Source organism: Bombyx mori, chromosome 3, assembly GCF_030269925.1.
Source record: "Bombyx mori chromosome 3, ASM3026992v2".
Taxonomy (NCBI): Eukaryota; Metazoa; Arthropoda; class Insecta; order Lepidoptera; family Bombycidae; genus Bombyx; species Bombyx mori.
Window position 1 is genome coordinate 7,775,934 of NC_085109.1, and position 16,890 is coordinate 7,792,823.

The following is a 16,890-nucleotide window of genomic DNA, read 5'->3' on the forward strand; positions in this document are numbered from 1 at the left end:
GAAAGAATTTTTCAAATCGGACCAGTAAGTAGTTCATGAGATTAACACGTTCAAGGAAGCAAACTCTTCAGCTTTATAATATTAGTATAGATATTTTTTCTAATATCTAACTTAAAACTGGCTTACAATTGACTTACGGCTAACTTAGCAACTGATCGGTGAGTTCTTGCTGCTACAGGATTTTACGCGATCTTTCTTAACCCTTAACTACTTTTAATAAAGAGACATAACATACCACTGCAACACAGATTACGTCAATTTGTTTCCTGTGCCACTTACTAACACAATAGACATCTCAAATTCATATGAAATTATGAACATACGAAACGTAAAAAAAACTTAATAATTTTGATATTATCTCAGAAAGGTCTACAACCATTGTGATAGAGAGATAAATTTGTTTTTATTCATGTAATTTTCGCGAATCGAATCCGCAATGTCGACGCCGACAATATGATTGGCAATTTACATTTTTATTATCCTTTCGGGTTGTTCATAAATGCCTTTGTGTCATTTCGCTGTAACCTTCATTACGTGATAGTCACGGTTCCCTGATTGTAGGAAATGAATACCTTCATTAGGATTACAGTTGAATCGACAATCGATAATGAGACCGTTGAGTTTTCGGTCAAGTAAACAAGCGCCCGAAATAAATTTCTCAAGGCTTCCGATCCGAATCGGGTAAGCCTAATGAAAGCCGATATTATGCAACATAATTAAAAAAGTTATACTCCACAAAGGTTCCTTGACTCTCGAAGTGTCATTAAGTCCGTTGTACACGGTGACGACTTCTTTGGAATTGTACTTGTTGTTGGTTCGTATACGTTAGTGTTATTAATTTTATTACTTTTGTTTTATTAAATATTGTAAACTTTGCCTTTTTCCCTCCACCAAAGAACAGACTGAAATGCAAATAAAATCTTATTATACGGAGATTAATAAATGGCTAAACAGATATTTATTCAAAATTCCATATAAAAAAGCTTCGATGTTTTCCAGCCAGTTAACGCGACCTTTACTTATATCAAAATATTTTTTTATTTTATTTCAAAAATATAGGCATTATTTTTAAAAGGCTTCCAACAAAATACCGTGGACTCTATCAACGAAATTTATAAACCTCTTTTGGAAAATTTGTTTACAGTTACTGGACGTTGAGAAAATTTGGAATTCGAATTTAGAAGCGATCAAATGCTAAAGGTAAATAACGCGAATGTTCACGGAGTCTTAAAGTCGATTAGTACACGTGTCACGCGCCGAAGGATGTGTCGGAGGCTGCGTTGGGCAGGCTGTCGGCGCGTCGGGGCGGGCAGGCTGAGATGCCCGGGCTAGTGCCGCGCCAGACTCCGCGCCGCGAGCATCCGTACTGGCCGCACTATGAAGACATGACGCTAACACAACTTTTCCGCACGTCGACGCGCGTTCTCTGATCATTTTCCCGCTTCGTTTGCGCCGCGCGCTCGCTCCTTCTGTTTACGTGAATACTTAGTGCCGTTGTGAGTGTGCGACGCTCACATTTGAGGAAAAAAAAACTTGAATTATCGTGTTCCAAAAGTACAATCGTCTCCAACCCGATAATCGATAATCGTAAGTAATTTTTAAGGAATCCTTTTATTATTTCTTAAAAGATAATTACAATAATATCTACGTCATTTTAATTTTTGAATAAACAACATTACAGTTATTTTGTCGAGCTTTCTTAGTTGAAATTGTCTTGATTTCGACAACAAATCTTAACTCTGTAAAATACATGTTGTAATAATAGAATTTTGTTATCTCAATTTGTTTTTTAAGTCGTTTCATGGTTATTTAGACTTTGACTTCAAATGCTATAAAAACACGATACTGTTATTTAGAAAGTATCTAATTTCACAACCCGACCCATTTTCTTAAACCGCACATTCGTAGGGGTTGAAACAAGAGAAAATTAAACATAGTCACGTAATTAAATTTGCATAACTCACAATGAAAGGTCTTGGAACAATTCCACAAAAGATAATGAACCACTCTGTCAACACTCAACGCACGCGATGCCTCCGCATTGCCGCTGAATGAAATTTAAAAGATCTTTTAACCCCAACCGTTCGCCTTAATGTCCTTATTTCCACTTTCAGTTGACGGTGTTGCTATTCACTGAGGCTTACCTAAGAATTATTCGATAAAAGTGGCTTTTTTTAAGGTGTGAACGTGTTTCGTAAACGGTAAGATCGCACCTCGCTAGGGAAATTTTCGGGGCGTTTTCACATTAATTCTTATAAAGCTACGCTCCTAATATCAAGTCTACGATTGGATCCTGAAATTTTCTTTTAAACTAAGCAAGGAATTTGTAAGTATAGTTTATTACGTGCTAATTAAAGGATGGTCTATTGACTTTTTACCGTTGTTGTAATTTTCTTAGATAGTAGTGAGTCGGAGATATAATTTGAAACACCTTTACGGTGTAAAGTCGCGTTCATAGATAATCTATATATTAATACGTGAAGCAAAAACTTTGTATCCCTTTTTACGAAAATTGCGCGGACGGAGGAGTATGAAATTTTCCACATTTATAGAGAATTTAGAGACAAAGTGCACTAAAATGCTAATATATTTTTTAAATAATGCATAAAAGATACATTAAATCAATAAAGAAAACATTACACACACTACCATTTATTTGACACACACACACACACACGCATGCATACTATTTATTTATTGTCGAACTTTTGTTCTTGACGTCTGTGGTCAAGTTGAGAATAGATTAAATATTGTTTGTCTTTATTAATATTTTTCTATAGTGTAGTCTTTGCGTTGAAAATACAATCATAATACTTACAATTCCAATTAATTATAGTCGAATTTCGACTACTGCGGGACCTCTAGTACACATAAGACGAAGGTTCGAGAACTGTTTCTCAGAGAGTTAGCAGAGTCATCTAATTGATAATATTTGTTTATATATGTTTTTATATGTATATATCTATGTATTTATTTAAGTACTATGTATGTACTATGTATTATGTATGTTATATATACACATATGTTCAAGTAATATCACCTTCACACTACACCTACCAAGCTTCATCTCTGCACTCCCCTAAGGTAGACTGTTAGAGAATGCCTATGGCATTAAGTCCGCCTTTATACTTTCTAGTATAAGAAGTTACAAATAAAAAAAATAAAAAAAATTGTTAGTTGCGTTTATTATTTTCGACATTTCGTTTTCACAGACGACTGAAGTGTTGTTATTCGACGTCATCTGAATGTTGTGCTAACTAACGTGACTGTTAAAACAGTGAAGTACTCAAAACGTACGAAATATTAAAATGAATATAACAAACCCGAGATTACAGCGTTGAAGTTGTTTTAATTATATTAGTATTTCATTTCAAATGTAGCATACTTTCGGATATATTTTAGGCAATGAGAATTCAATCGTAATTAATTATGTTTCAAATTACTTAATATTTTTATTAATACAGTCGGTAGGCGAACTCGCGGCCCATCTGGAGTTAAGTGGTCACCGGAGCCCATAGACATCAACCACGTCACTGCCACTGTCTTGAAACATGAATTTTTAAATCTCTGTTTTTACAGTACAACGGCTGCCTCGCCCTTTAAACCGAAACGCATTACTGCTTCGCGGCAGAAATAAGGAGGGCGGTGGTAGTGGTACCTACCCGTGCAGACTCACATGACGCCCTACCATTAGTAACAACCAATAGTGTGTATAGTGATTAGGAGATGGCGTTGGAAATCACAACACGAATGCCTTGACAAGCGAGATAGAGAAATAAACGTATAAATAATAACGTAAAAAAAACGATAAAATAAAAATGATGAAACAAATAAATGGCTCCACTATGTCATAGAAAAGTAGAAAGTGTGCATACAATGGTCTATCATCAGTCATTACTAAATAAAACTTTTACTTCAAAATTAAGTTCAACAAAGCGATTATTAATTTATAATCGGATATCTATCTCTCCTTGTACAAATACAGATGATCAATAAACCCTTTAAACTGGAACGCATGACTGCTTCAGGGCTTAAATAGAGAGGTCGGAGGTATGCCGGCTTATAAGTAGTATGTGCCATAAAATAATTTCCAATGAACACCATTTCATTTGAAATCATTGCCCAAAGAACGAAACATCTTCATTAAAAAAACTAGAAACAATAAAACAGTGCTGTTGCCTTGGATTTGAATTAGTTTAATTTTAATATTCTTTCATTCAATGAAAATCAGCTTAAAATCATTGCTGGTTCTTAACAGAAAGCCAGCATTTATATATCTGTTTTTCCCACAGAAACAGATCAATATGAATTTTTACTAAAATATTTATTGTTTTAAGGCCGTAGAGTATTTATTATAATTGTATTATAGGCTTTTATCTTCAAAAACTTACCATAGTTCATAGTTAAAGAAGTGTCTGTGAAATGTATATAATTATTAGATTTAAGGGTCGGAATAAAATAGTCTATGATGTCTTTAACAAACATTGAAAAATCTCATTTGGAAGATTAAAGGACTTATTTTAAGGACTTATTTTAATATAATAAGATTATATTACCAAATCTCCTAAGACCGGGCCTTTGTAATTGTGATTGACATACCCGTAAATTGATATCAAATGAGAACATGAATCACAAAGAGTCTCACCTTTAGACACTGGATTAATCAAACCGCTGATTATATTACCAAATATCCGCTTTCAAACCTGAAATTCTACGTTACATTGACTACAGGCTAATCAAATTTTATAGGATGCCTCTGGGTAAGTTTGACAATAAATATTTAATAAATTTCTCCTCGGAAAAGAAGTCAATTGGAAAATATTATAGAGGAAATCGTGTTTAGCGTAGATGAAAAACAACCAAGCTTTATTTCGTGTTAAAATGTTTTCAGTATTATTAATGGTATATTACACTTTGTAGATACGTTTTCTTGTTTTTATGTTTCAATTTCTTGAGTGGGACAGTCCTAATGCAATTAAGACTGACCTCTTGTCTTAAGATATCTAAAGGATCCGGTAACCTTATCAGCAGATTTGTTGTTAGCGCGGGTATGTACCACCCCCCCCCCCTTTTATTTCTGCTGCAAAGCAGGTATGCAGTCCGGTTTGAAGCTCGGAGCTACCCATGGGCAATATTTTACTGTGGTGGAGTAAGGATGCCGTTGTACTATAGAAGTGAACTCTTGTCTTAACATGGGTGGCGATATTTACTTTGTTGAAGGGCTCGGGTAAACCACATAACAACAGATAAGCCATGAGCTCGTTTAACCATCTAAGCAAACAAGACAAAAAGTGTTTTATTTATTTAGTCAAAATATCCTGCCGAAATTCGCCATTATGGTGAGACAGCAAATAAAATTTTATATCGAAAATTCTAGGAAATATATTTACATTTTATGAAATCTTTACATATGCCGTACTCTATATACTTTATGATGAATCAAAAGAAACTTATTCACGATTATGACTACTTTTATGATTGGAAATGTTAATTCAATCTAAAGCCAGACGAGCTCATGTGAACTTGTTGCTTAGATTTATTTATTTATTTATTTATTGCTTATATTGGTGGACGAGCTCACAGCCCACCTGGTGTTAAGTGGTAACTGGAGCCCATATACATCTACAACGTAAATACGCCACCCACCTTGAGATATAAGTTCTAAAGTCTCAGTATAGTTACAACGGCTGCCCCACCCTTCAAACCGAAACGCGTTACTGCTTCACGGCAGAAATAAGCAGGGCGGTGGTACCTACCCGTGCGGACTCACAAGAGGTCCTACCACTTGTAACATATTTTAACATAGTCTACGAAAATTCAATTTTACTCATAAAAATGCTAAGTATTGTTTCTACACATGAATAAGATCGACATCTTTCGTGGAGTTCTCACGTTGCTGAGATTAGTAGGAAGGTGCACTTTGCCTTGCACTCGTTGAGATGCCTGCAGGGCTTCTTACCTCAGCATACAAAAATATCTCTCGTCCAAGCTCTCATTCTACCCATAATTGATTACGCCGATGCCTGCTACTTGGATGCCACTGAGGAGCTCTCAAACAAGCTTGAGAGGATGCAAAATCTATGTATCCGTTTTATATACAATCTCAGAAAATTCGATCATGTTTCTCATTTTCGCAAAGAACTTAAATGGCTCCCTATACGCCTTCGTAGGAATACTCGAATATTATGTCTCCTATTCAATATCCTACATAAGCCCACTTCTCCCTTATATTTACGTGAGCGATTCTCTTTCATTCGTTCTCCTGATGCTCCCTGCAGGTCCAACCAACGTTCTGTTTTGTTATTCCCTTCCCACAAAACCAATTTCTATTCTCACTCCTTTACTGTGCACGCGGTCAGACTGTGGAATTCGTTGCCGGCTGACATCCGAATTTGCAAGTCTGTTTCTGTTTTTAAATACAAGGTCAACAATTTTATCTCTCATCAACCGAATGATCATGGTTCTATACTCTTCGCATATACGAGTGTTACTGTGTTACTTATAATATTTGCTATGTGTATGTGCTATAATTCTCATTTTGTATTTGTTATTTTAGTTAAGTGTTATTTGTTCTACACACACTTATCACTTTTTATTATTATTCTCATTATCCTCTCGTAGGTCTGCTGGAAGAGATTTCTCAAAGAAATAAGCAGTGCCTTTGTACATAATTTTCCTATTACTCTGTACTGTGTCTTGTTTTCTGTGTGTACATAAATAAATAAATAAATAAATAAGTTGAGGTTTTTTTTTTTTTTTCCTACCTATGCTGATAGCCTTGAGAGGCTATTTCAGCTTCGCCCTAACGTTAGTAGGTGAGCTCGCGGGGCTCAACCGGAGAGTTGCTAACACTGACCCTAGCAAGAGCAGTGCTTCGCAGAATCTACCACCGGATCGGAAACGCGACCCACTGAGAAGATCCGGCGAGAAACTCAGTGGGCTGTGTCTATGGGTTAGTTCGCTCGCCGAGCCCTTCGTCGCAAGCGACGGGTTCGACGAGGACGGTGACCGGTGCTTGTGGTGCCTAATAGCACCGTTAATGGATCAGGAGGATCCGTAATGATGTGCTTTGGGCGACGTCGACGGTTTACCATTCGGTCTACTGGGTCGGGTATGTAATTTCCAGCGGCTACGATGAGAGGGTTCTCATGTCGTGCCGCCTTCTCAAAATGGCGCAGCGATGCCGACTGTAGATACTTACTAAGAGAGTCGAGCTCCAGGTCATCGTGGAGATCCACATTCCTAAGGAACCATGGCGCTCCGACGGCTATCCTGCAGAATCGTGATTGAATAACCTGAAGGGATTTCAAGTGGGTGCGGGCTGCGTGAGCGAACACTACGCTTGCATACGTCATGACGGGGTGTATGCAAGTTTTGTAGAGAGTTACCTTATTGCGAAGGGACAGTTTGCTTTGACTACAAAGCATTGGATAGAGTCGTCCTAGAATAAACGCGGCGCGGTCGCGTACCGTTTTTATATGGGGACGGAATGTCATCCCTCTGTCGAGGGTGACGCCTAGATATTTGACCTTCGAGACCCACGGTATGGGCTGGCCAAAGAGAGTGATGGGACTAACGGCGGAGGTGTTTGCGCGCCTACTACGGAGTGGGATGCTCGAAGTGATGTTCGGAGGGCGACCCCTTTTGAAGAGCACCGCTGCGCTTTTCGTGGGGTTGATGTCAATTCGCCACTTCCGGAACCACTGTCCCATGGTGGCTACTGCGATCTGGAGTCGCCGATGAAGCAGCGACATATTCCTACACGAGTAGTAGATAGCCGTGTCATCGGCGAAGAGCGCTAGATGGGTCTCCGGAGACCGGGGTATATCATTGATATACAAACTAAATAATAACGGGGAGAGCGCGGAGCCTTGCGGGACTCCGGCAGTCAGTTGACGGGGACGAGAACGAGTTCCCTCTACTCGATATCGAAACGAACGGTTCGACAAGAAGTCTCGTATGATGAGCACGAGTCTGTCTGGCACTCCCATGTTGTATAGTTTGTAAATTAAACCGTTGTGCCCGACTTTGTCGAACGCCTTCGCGATGTCGAAGAAGAGGGCGCCGGTCGGGATTTGTTTACGCCTATTTAGTCCTATCAGAATGTGCTCCGTGAGGCGGTGCACTTGTTGTACGCACGAGTGTTTAGAGCGGAATCCGAACTGTTCGTCTATGAGAATTTTGTTCGCGGTAACAAAATCCCAGAGGCGTTTCCTAAGGAGCCGTTCGTAAATTTTTCCTATCGTCGGGAGGAGACTAATCGGACGGTAACTAGAAGTTTCGTTTGTCGGTTTGCCCGGCTTATGTATACCGATAACGTCCGCTTCTTTCCACACCGCGGGAAAGATGCAGTGCGTCATAGCGGCATTTAAAATTGTAGCCAACATTGCTATCAGTTGGACTGGCAAGAGTTTTAGCGCCCGGTTGCGGATGCCGTCGGAGCCGGGTGCCTTCCTAGGTTGGAGGTTGTGGATCGCGTCTCTAACTTCGTCAGTGGTAATGGGGGGTAACGCGTCCGAGGGCGGCAGGGAAGTTCTGCGCTCGACCTCCCTGTCGACGAACTCGGTGTGTTCGGGGTCCGCGTGTTGAGTACTGGTGGTGCACTGCTCTTGCAGTGCATCGGCCAGCAACTCTGCCTTGTCATCGTCATCGAATGCTGGTGGTTGGCCTGAAGGGCGTACGAGGGGAGGCATAGTAGCGGTAGTTTCGGATTTGAGAGTCCTAGCTAGTCGCCAGTATGCTTGGTGGGAGGGCGCGAGTTGTTCTAAATAACTATGCCAATTATCGTTACGCGCGTCGCTTAAGCGGGAGTGGACTTCGCGTTGTAGACGACGCATCCGAATCCGGTTTGAATGCGTGGGAAGACGATCGTAGGCCCGGATTGCCGCGTTCCTAACTCTTAAGAGATTCCTAAGATCGGGGGACAGTCTGATGCGGTGGAAGCTGTCCTCCACATCGACTTCTTTTGAAGATCTAATGATCGCGGAAGAGATGTGATCGGTAATGATGTTTATGGATTCGACGGTGTCCTCGGGGGATAGATTCGAATCCGGGCCGTAAGGGAGGATTGGCGGAGCGGCTTCGGCTAGGCACGTGCCCAGCTTATTCCAATCCACCATGGTCCTCGTAACAGTGACTGGGTTGTGAGGGCGACCGAGCTGCATAACGACAGGTCGGTGGTCTGAGTCGAGCTCTGACAGTGCTTCGATGGAACGCAAGCGCAGAGTTACGTTCCTAAGCAATTCCAGGTCTATAGTGCTCGGACGGAGCGCGATGTTATACGGATAACATGTTGGAGTTGGGGGACCGACTACTTCAAAGGTGAGGTCGTCTATAAACGCGTCGAGACGCCTACCGTTAACGTTCGTACGATGGCAGTTCCACCTAGTGTGGTGGCAATTTAAATCGCCTGCCAGGATGACAGAGTCTCCCATGCCGAACAGTGACTCGATGTCACTGCTCAGAAGGGGCTTGTCCGGGGGGAGATAAACGGATGCGATGACGATCGGCTGGTGTCCCGTCAGCGAGATACGGCACACTGACGCCTCGATATGTGAGAGCGAGGGAGTATCGAGAGGGACAACGTGCAGGGCCCGCCTATAGTAAATGGCAGTCCCGCCTTTGGAGGCGGTGAGTCTGTCATTCCTAACCATGACGTAATTCGCGACTTTCGGGTCACGACGCGAGGGCTTCAGACAAGTTTCCTGCACTAAAAGAATATCTACAAGATTATCGCGGAGGAATTCAAAAATTTGATCGCGTTGCCGCGCGAGTCCGTTAGCATTATAGAATGCTAACGTAAGGGAATACGGTTTTTCTCTACCTTTTTGCGCCAGTGGTTACCGGTAAAGATTTTTATAACGTGCGGGATACGGATTCGTAGACGTCCATGTGATCGAAGGCGGCCACGAGCCGCTGTTCGGGGGTTACCGACCTACGTATCGCGTCTGCGAACGATCGCAGACGGTCGAAGTTGACCGCGGTGACGAAGTCGCGCACGAGCGCGAAGTCGTTGACGGCAGAGGGTTGCGGGGGACGGAACGCGGGCGCGGGGCGAGGTGCGAGCAGGGGCTGGGGCGCGGGGAGTGTCACGAGCGGGGGCGGGGGTGCGGTTTCCGTTCCCGCCTTCGTATACGGCAGCGGTTTTTTCCACGCCGAGACCGTGGGAATTGCAGCCGGCACGAAGGCGGGTTTCGGCACTGAAGGTGCCGAAGTCTTTGGGCCGACGGTTCGCGGAGCTGGGTGGGTTGGACGTTTTCGCGGAGCCCTAGGACATCCACGGTAGTTCGCGGGGTGCCCTTGCTTAAGGCATAGGACACAACTTGGAGGTTCGGTCGCGGTTTCCCTATCTCTAACGCAATCTAACGTAGCGTGATCGCCGAGGCACTTCACTCAGCGGTGGCGCGCGTGGCAATTACGCGCCGAGTGGCCATAGAGTTGGCACCTGTAGCACTGCCCGGGAGTGCTACGCTTATGGGGGGCTTCGATCGAGATCCCGGATAGGCCGCAAATTGTCGTGAGACATGCGATCTTCTTTTTGGCCTCCGGGGTGGGTTCTAACGCCACGAGTATCATATTATAGGGCTGTTTGCCCCGCCCGCTGTGCATCCGGTGCACACTAACTATCGGGAGGGCCTGAGCGGTCAGATCCTCCTTTATGTAGTCGATGTCGAGTTCTTTGGGGACTCCGCGTAATACTACGCGGAGCGCGCGGTCCTCCTGAAGAGCATAGGTGTGAAAACCTATGTTCTCCTTTCGGAGGTATGCTGAGAGGGCCCTATGGTCGCCCGGCGTTGCGACCTTGATCTGAATCCCATGCGCGACGTTACGCGCATGGGTATAATTAATTTTGTTTGCCTGAAGGGCCTGGGAAACGCGGTTCCACGCAGTTTTTTCCTGGAGAATCAGCGGGGGCGGGGCAGCTGCTTTAGGAGCGGGCGCGGGCTTGGGACGCGGCGGCGGGGTTACGCGGCGAGCGGAGTCGACTCCGGTGTCACGACTACCTGCGGACGGGAGGCGGTCGCGGATTTTGTCTGCTTCGTCGTGGAGCTCCGGGACTCCACGGCGCGAGTACGCTTTTTACCGCGCGTTACGGTTTAGAACCCATCCGAAGTTCCAGGCTGAGGGCTTGACGCGGATTCGAAATCCATCTCCGATTCGGTATCGGAGCCTGAACTCGAAACGATCGAGGTCGCGACGGACGAAGCGCGCGATGACGTAAGCGACGCGGGCGCGGGGGTGGGGGTAGCGTTAGGCGCTATGTGAGCCGCATCGTGGGAACGTGCGCTCGAACTTGACGCGGCGGCGGGGGGCGCGCGGCGTGCCTCCGAGGCACGGTTGAGAAACGCGGCGACGGACGCGGGAGGAGAGGGATTGCCACGAGAGGCCCTATACCTAACATACTCGGCCCTAATTGTCGGGTACCTTTCCCGGAGGAACCCGACAAAATCACTGTCACTGACAACACTTTCACTGAGTTCTTCCATGCTTCGGTCTTCTTGCCCGGGGGGGGGCGGCCCCGGGACTTTTGTTGAACTCGCCGAAAGGCGAGGCCCCGGATAGGATTTGTAACCCCCCTGTGCTGCAGGACAGCAAGGAGCAGGGGGGGGGATGCCTATGCCGTGAAAACGGCAATCGGCGGGGAAAAGGAAAGGAACCCGCTCGGGCTGTATAGTGCTACAGCAGGCGGAATCGCGAGCGGGGGTCTAGTCTTGAAAAAGACTGTTGTTTTGGGAAGGGTTAGGAAATCGCTAGCCTGTGATAGTGCCACAGGAAGCCTGATCGTAGCGATTGGTTTTGCCTTGAAAAAGGCAGTTGGTAAAGGGTGGGTTCGCGGTTACAACACTTTAGCGCACAAAAATGGACTCCGAGACGCAAATCGCAAGCGACCAACGGATCGGAACGTCCGCACTACCGAATTGTAAGCACGATGTATTCACGGTCACTACACTGTCGAGCACAACTGTGAGTTCAGAGACGCAGCTCGCAAGCGGGCCACGGATCGGAAAGCACGTCCGCGCACGACCGAGTCGTGAGCGAGAATGAAGTTGAGTTTAATGCGCTTTTGAACTTATTAACGTAACTGGAAACTTTTAACTGAAATTACTGTCTAGCATACGAAGCCCGCAGCCAGACTTTGTGTTGCTCAGTAATACTTCGTTCACAGGAGCGTGCTTCTATCTTAAAACGATTTGAATTTTTTGAGTATTTAATAGTTTACATTTAAACTTTAAAGTCGATATTATTTTCTGTGTTATTTGTTGGTTGATCAAGCGCAATTAATCTTTATCTCTCTGTAATTCATTTTAAAATACTTCGTACCAATGCAGGCTAGTGCTTATTCTAATAAAGATTTTATTCTCTCACCTTTAAATAGTTAAAGATATTCGCGTACTAGTACCAGTACCTACTAGTAGTGTCAGCGTCTCATCTTTTATTCGCTAGTAAGTAATACATAAGTTTACAATGTACATAAGCTATATAAGTTTACCCCATCCCAATCATTACTACACCGCTTCGAAATTTTCAGACTAACAATTCTTAAGTGAGATAAGGGTAAGCAGAAAGATTAGTGAGCCTAAATCGGAAAAGGCTAAGAGAAAAAGATCTAGATAAATCAAAATTGATCTCACTTTTCCGTCAATAAATAAATGAAACTAAACTCTTATAAACTGTACTCTCATGTATACTCAATCATTCAGTTCATAAAACTTGTCTAAAACGTGCGTACTATATCAGTATTGCTTTAAATAAACTTTTGGACTGATTTAGCAGTAACGTAATATTTAATATTTAGCACTCCTGACTTCGGGCATCGTTTCGGATCCCACTCTTTGCAAACATTTGTTAGTTCTTTGTTTTGCACTTTAACATTTACATGGGTATACATTCTGACATATTTATGTTATGTACTGGTATGTACTGTATGTGTATGTTATGTACACTGGTGGTAGGACCTCTTGTGAGTCCGCACGGGTAGGTACCACCGCCCCGCCTATTTTTGCCGTGAAGCAGTAATGCGTTTCGGTTTGAAGGGTGGGGCAGCCGTTGTAACTATAATGAGGCCTTAGAACTATATCTCAAGGTGTGTGGCGCATTTACGTTGTAAATGTCTATGGGCTCCAGTAACCACTTAACACCAGGTGGGCTGTGAGCTCGTCCACACATCTAAGAAATAAAAAAAAAATGTACGTACATATAAAATGTATGAAGTCTCAAGTTTCCATAATACAGGTAATTCTAGTTTGCACCCATATGACCGAGTTTGATTTATTTCCCATTAAGCTCTTCTCGGTTAGTTGTCGTGCCCTACGAATGACAAGAATGAAGCAATCGACGCGGTGTGTATTTTGAAGATAACTATTTAATTATATATCGTTATAAAAAAATGACATGCTCTTGAAAAGACACAAAAATCAAAATTTTCGATAATAATCATTTAGTGTTGGAAATAACATATAATCGATAGGATATATTCAAATGTGACGACTGCATTAGGTTGAGTTTAGATGTGAAATCGAAGGCCTATTGATTCCTTTTAGAAAATTCTTAAGTACGGACACAAGCCTTCGGTTTCCGAGAATCGATCGATACTTAAGCGGATAAGTGGTGGTCGTACCGCAAAAACTGCTCTAGAAGGTTCTAGCCACTGTTCGAACTTAACTACCTAACTAAAATGTATGTACATAGGGAGATTAAGGAAGGGGAATTCTTTTGTGAAGAAACGCAGGCCTTTATTTAAACAGGTAACGTCCATACAAACTCCATACAAACCCTAATAACTAAATAAAAATCAAAGCAATTTCATAACACAATATTATTTTTACTGAATTTTTTGGGGGAAACATCGTTTTGTATGTTTTTATCATTTGTTATTTTTCCTAATTAAGGTTCTGTGGATTTGTTATTAAAATGAGCAGATATTTTTACATGTGAAAATGGATTATATATTAACATTATTTTTTATTATATTAGAAAACTTAATTAAAGAAAGATAAATTAAAGAAAACTTCAAAATAATTATTTTAAAATTTTGTATATTTAAAATAAAGTATTTTTGAGATTGGTATATCTTAATTTCCTTTGACGTCTAGTCATAAAGACAAATATACTTCCGAAGGAATTCCTTTCCGGCAAAGCTTCCCTCTTGAAAATTCAGCTAAAACAAAGAAAAGTCTTTGATCCTATTTAAATGTCGTTGTCGTTTGAAATAAAATTAGATACTATCTATTACGTTGGAATTTAAAGCTGAGCTCCCGAAAGAATGCTAATAAATCTGCTAGGTCGGCAATGCTGGCCGGTGTTACCCGCTCAGCAATCACAAGGGACCGTGTCTACATTACGTACATGAATTAACAAATTTTCCCTGAGGGTTGGCAACGCCTTTCGAATGCTTAAACTGTGTGTGAGGTGTTTTGGATAACGGGATCGCCTTTAAAATTTAGTTATTCCTCCCTGTACTTCTATTGTTCATACGTAATATTTGGATAAACCGACTGTAATTAAGCGTTGCTACTGAGTTAAAAAAAAAGTTTAAACCACATTTCTTACTGGTTTTTTTTTAATTATTATTGTTACATTTACATATGTGTTTAATGTTTGAATACATATACAAATATAATTTTGAATAAATAGACATTTTTTTTATTGAAGAAAGACGAATCTACAGTCTCCAGATTGTGTCCGTTAATGACAGAAACATAACTAGCACGCAACCTACTTTAAAAACTATTTACATTAAATAATTTCGTAATGAAATATAGGAGTAGAAGTACATAAATATTAAATTACTTGCATGACATTTGGTTACTTAAAATTTTAATGTCATTTAATTTTTGTTTGATTTAGCTAAGTAAAGGAAATCACAAACAAAAAGCACCTTCCCCAATTATAAATTAACTATTTTAGTATATTTTATTCTAAGGCTATTATAACGGTGCAATTATAACAGAACAATGTATCTATGTCATAATATACTTTTAAACAAGTGGACTACACCGTGGTAGCTATAAATAAGGTGTGTAGTGAAAAAAAACTGAACACCACACGAAAAAGTCAACTTGCAGAGAAAAAACAAATCACAGGCTCAAGTCACCTTCCAGTTCCGTCTCACACACGAAAGAGGATATAATAAATAACAGATATGGCTGCGTCACTCCCAGTCATTACATTAAGAAGGTGTGGAAATTTGACAAAAAAGAAACGGGAGCTACTTGTATAATTTTCTAACGTAATATTTCAGTAGGCAATTTCTTACCACAATAGTGGGTTGCTTTAATTCAGAATGAATCCAACTGTAGTGAAATATCAAATTAAATCTTAAAGTACAGACTTTAATAAAAATTTTGTATGTAAATATAATAAACTAGCGGCCCGCTCCGGCTTCGCTCGGATCTTAACAAAAATTTCAAAATAAAAATTATTTTGTAAATAATAATGACACTTTTTGTAAATAAAAATGTGTTCTACAAAGTCATAGTACATTATTTTATTTATTATTTTGGGTTACATTATTGGAGTTTTAGTATGGATCCCTAATTAAAAAAAAAGAAGAATATAGCCAATGTCACTCGGGGATAGTGTAGCTTCCAAGCAGTGAAAGAATTTTTCAAATCGGTTCAGTAGTTTCGGAGCCTATTCAATACAAACAAACAAACAAATCTTTCCTCTTAATAATATAACTATAGATAAGAATTTAAATTGATTTGAGTGAATTTATTAATCGTCCACTGCGAATATTATATTTAACTTCGTATCAAACCTAATAAATTCTGAAGATAATAATATGAGAAAACTCTCAATTTACAATCTTTGTTACCCTGCAGGATTGACAGACCGTAAAATGTATTTTTAACACCATATAAAACGTAAAGACCAAACACTAAAGTTTCCTCAACATTACAAAGATAACGTTTATAATAAGTACGTATATCGTAAAAGCAACAATGTTTTTATGTGACTTGGGACGATACATCTGAAAAGGCGAATAATAGATTCGTTATATTCGTTCACGCCGCAGGGGCCCAGTCCCGAGGGAACCGCACTGTCAATAGGTGTGACAATAGAACCTATTTCGCGTCAGTACTGGAAAATATCATATAATAGAATAGATAAGACAAAAACTTGAATCGCGCTAATGACATTTTCAAGATAAACTTGCCGATATATAAATTTCGAACAAGAACAGGCAGCACTCACAGCATATTGAGACCGTGTTCGCCCATGGGTCAGACAAATCTGTAAAGGCAGTATCTTGGCTTTGCTATTGTTACATTACCAATATCTAAGAACTACCACTTATCGCGTGAGCTGTCGGCTATATTAAAAATTATTAAATATATTTAAACTTCCGTGGACACGTTCCGACAGAGCCTTCTAATCCACTCTCGGTCCTGTTGAACGCTACTAGTATTTACTACTGCTAGCAGCAACCAATAGACAAGTTACCATCGAATAATTCCGGGTAACACTGAGCCCATAGCAACAACCCGCTGCCACCCGCGAGGCAGCTAACCTTGAACAATTAGGGTTTCTATGGGGGTTCCCGGGTAATTGTTAGCAAACCCCTCCTCTGTCGGTCGAGCCATCGAATTCGTCTACCCGTGTTCGTTAAGTGGCAAGTCCTTGGGGCCCACCGTAATTCCAAAACATAAACCAACAATTATATATATTTATGTTTATGCTATCTCGTGGATCATGTTGTAATTTATTGATGTATTTTATTACTGAACATCTCAAAATCCAATAAATTAAACGCTATCCATTTTCAAAAATATACCAGGCTAGAGGATCAAAGCGATATTAGTCTTTTCGGCTATTAATGTGAAAATACGGTTACGGCGACTTTCCCAATTTCCTACTACTACTTTCTTCTAAGCCGTCCGTATTAGC

At 41.2% G+C, this 16,890-nt stretch overlaps 1 protein-coding gene and 1 long non-coding RNA gene across 3 annotated transcripts in view; one reads left to right on the forward strand and one right to left on the reverse strand.

Annotated features, from left to right (window-relative positions):
* Positions 1 to 1,330: 1,330 nt before the first annotated feature.
* The window catches only part of LOC110386645 (monocarboxylate transporter 4), a 107,102-nt gene continuing 91,542 nt past the window's right edge, over positions 1,331 to 16,890 (forward strand). The window contains exon 1 of one of the 2 annotated variants that reach the window (XM_038020501.2): positions 1,331 to 1,587. The gene's annotated coding sequence lies outside the window, so the exon portion shown is untranslated. The remainder of the gene's footprint in view (positions 1,588 to 16,890) is intronic. The other variant, XM_038020508.2, reaches the window with a different exon arrangement.
* LOC134200778 (uncharacterized) lies at positions 14,020 to 14,774 on the reverse strand. The gene is made up of 2 exons (XR_009975837.1): positions 14,347 to 14,774; positions 14,020 to 14,158 (listed from the first exon to the last, which is right to left on the reverse strand). It is a non-coding gene; the product is annotated as an uncharacterized LOC134200778 (long non-coding RNA).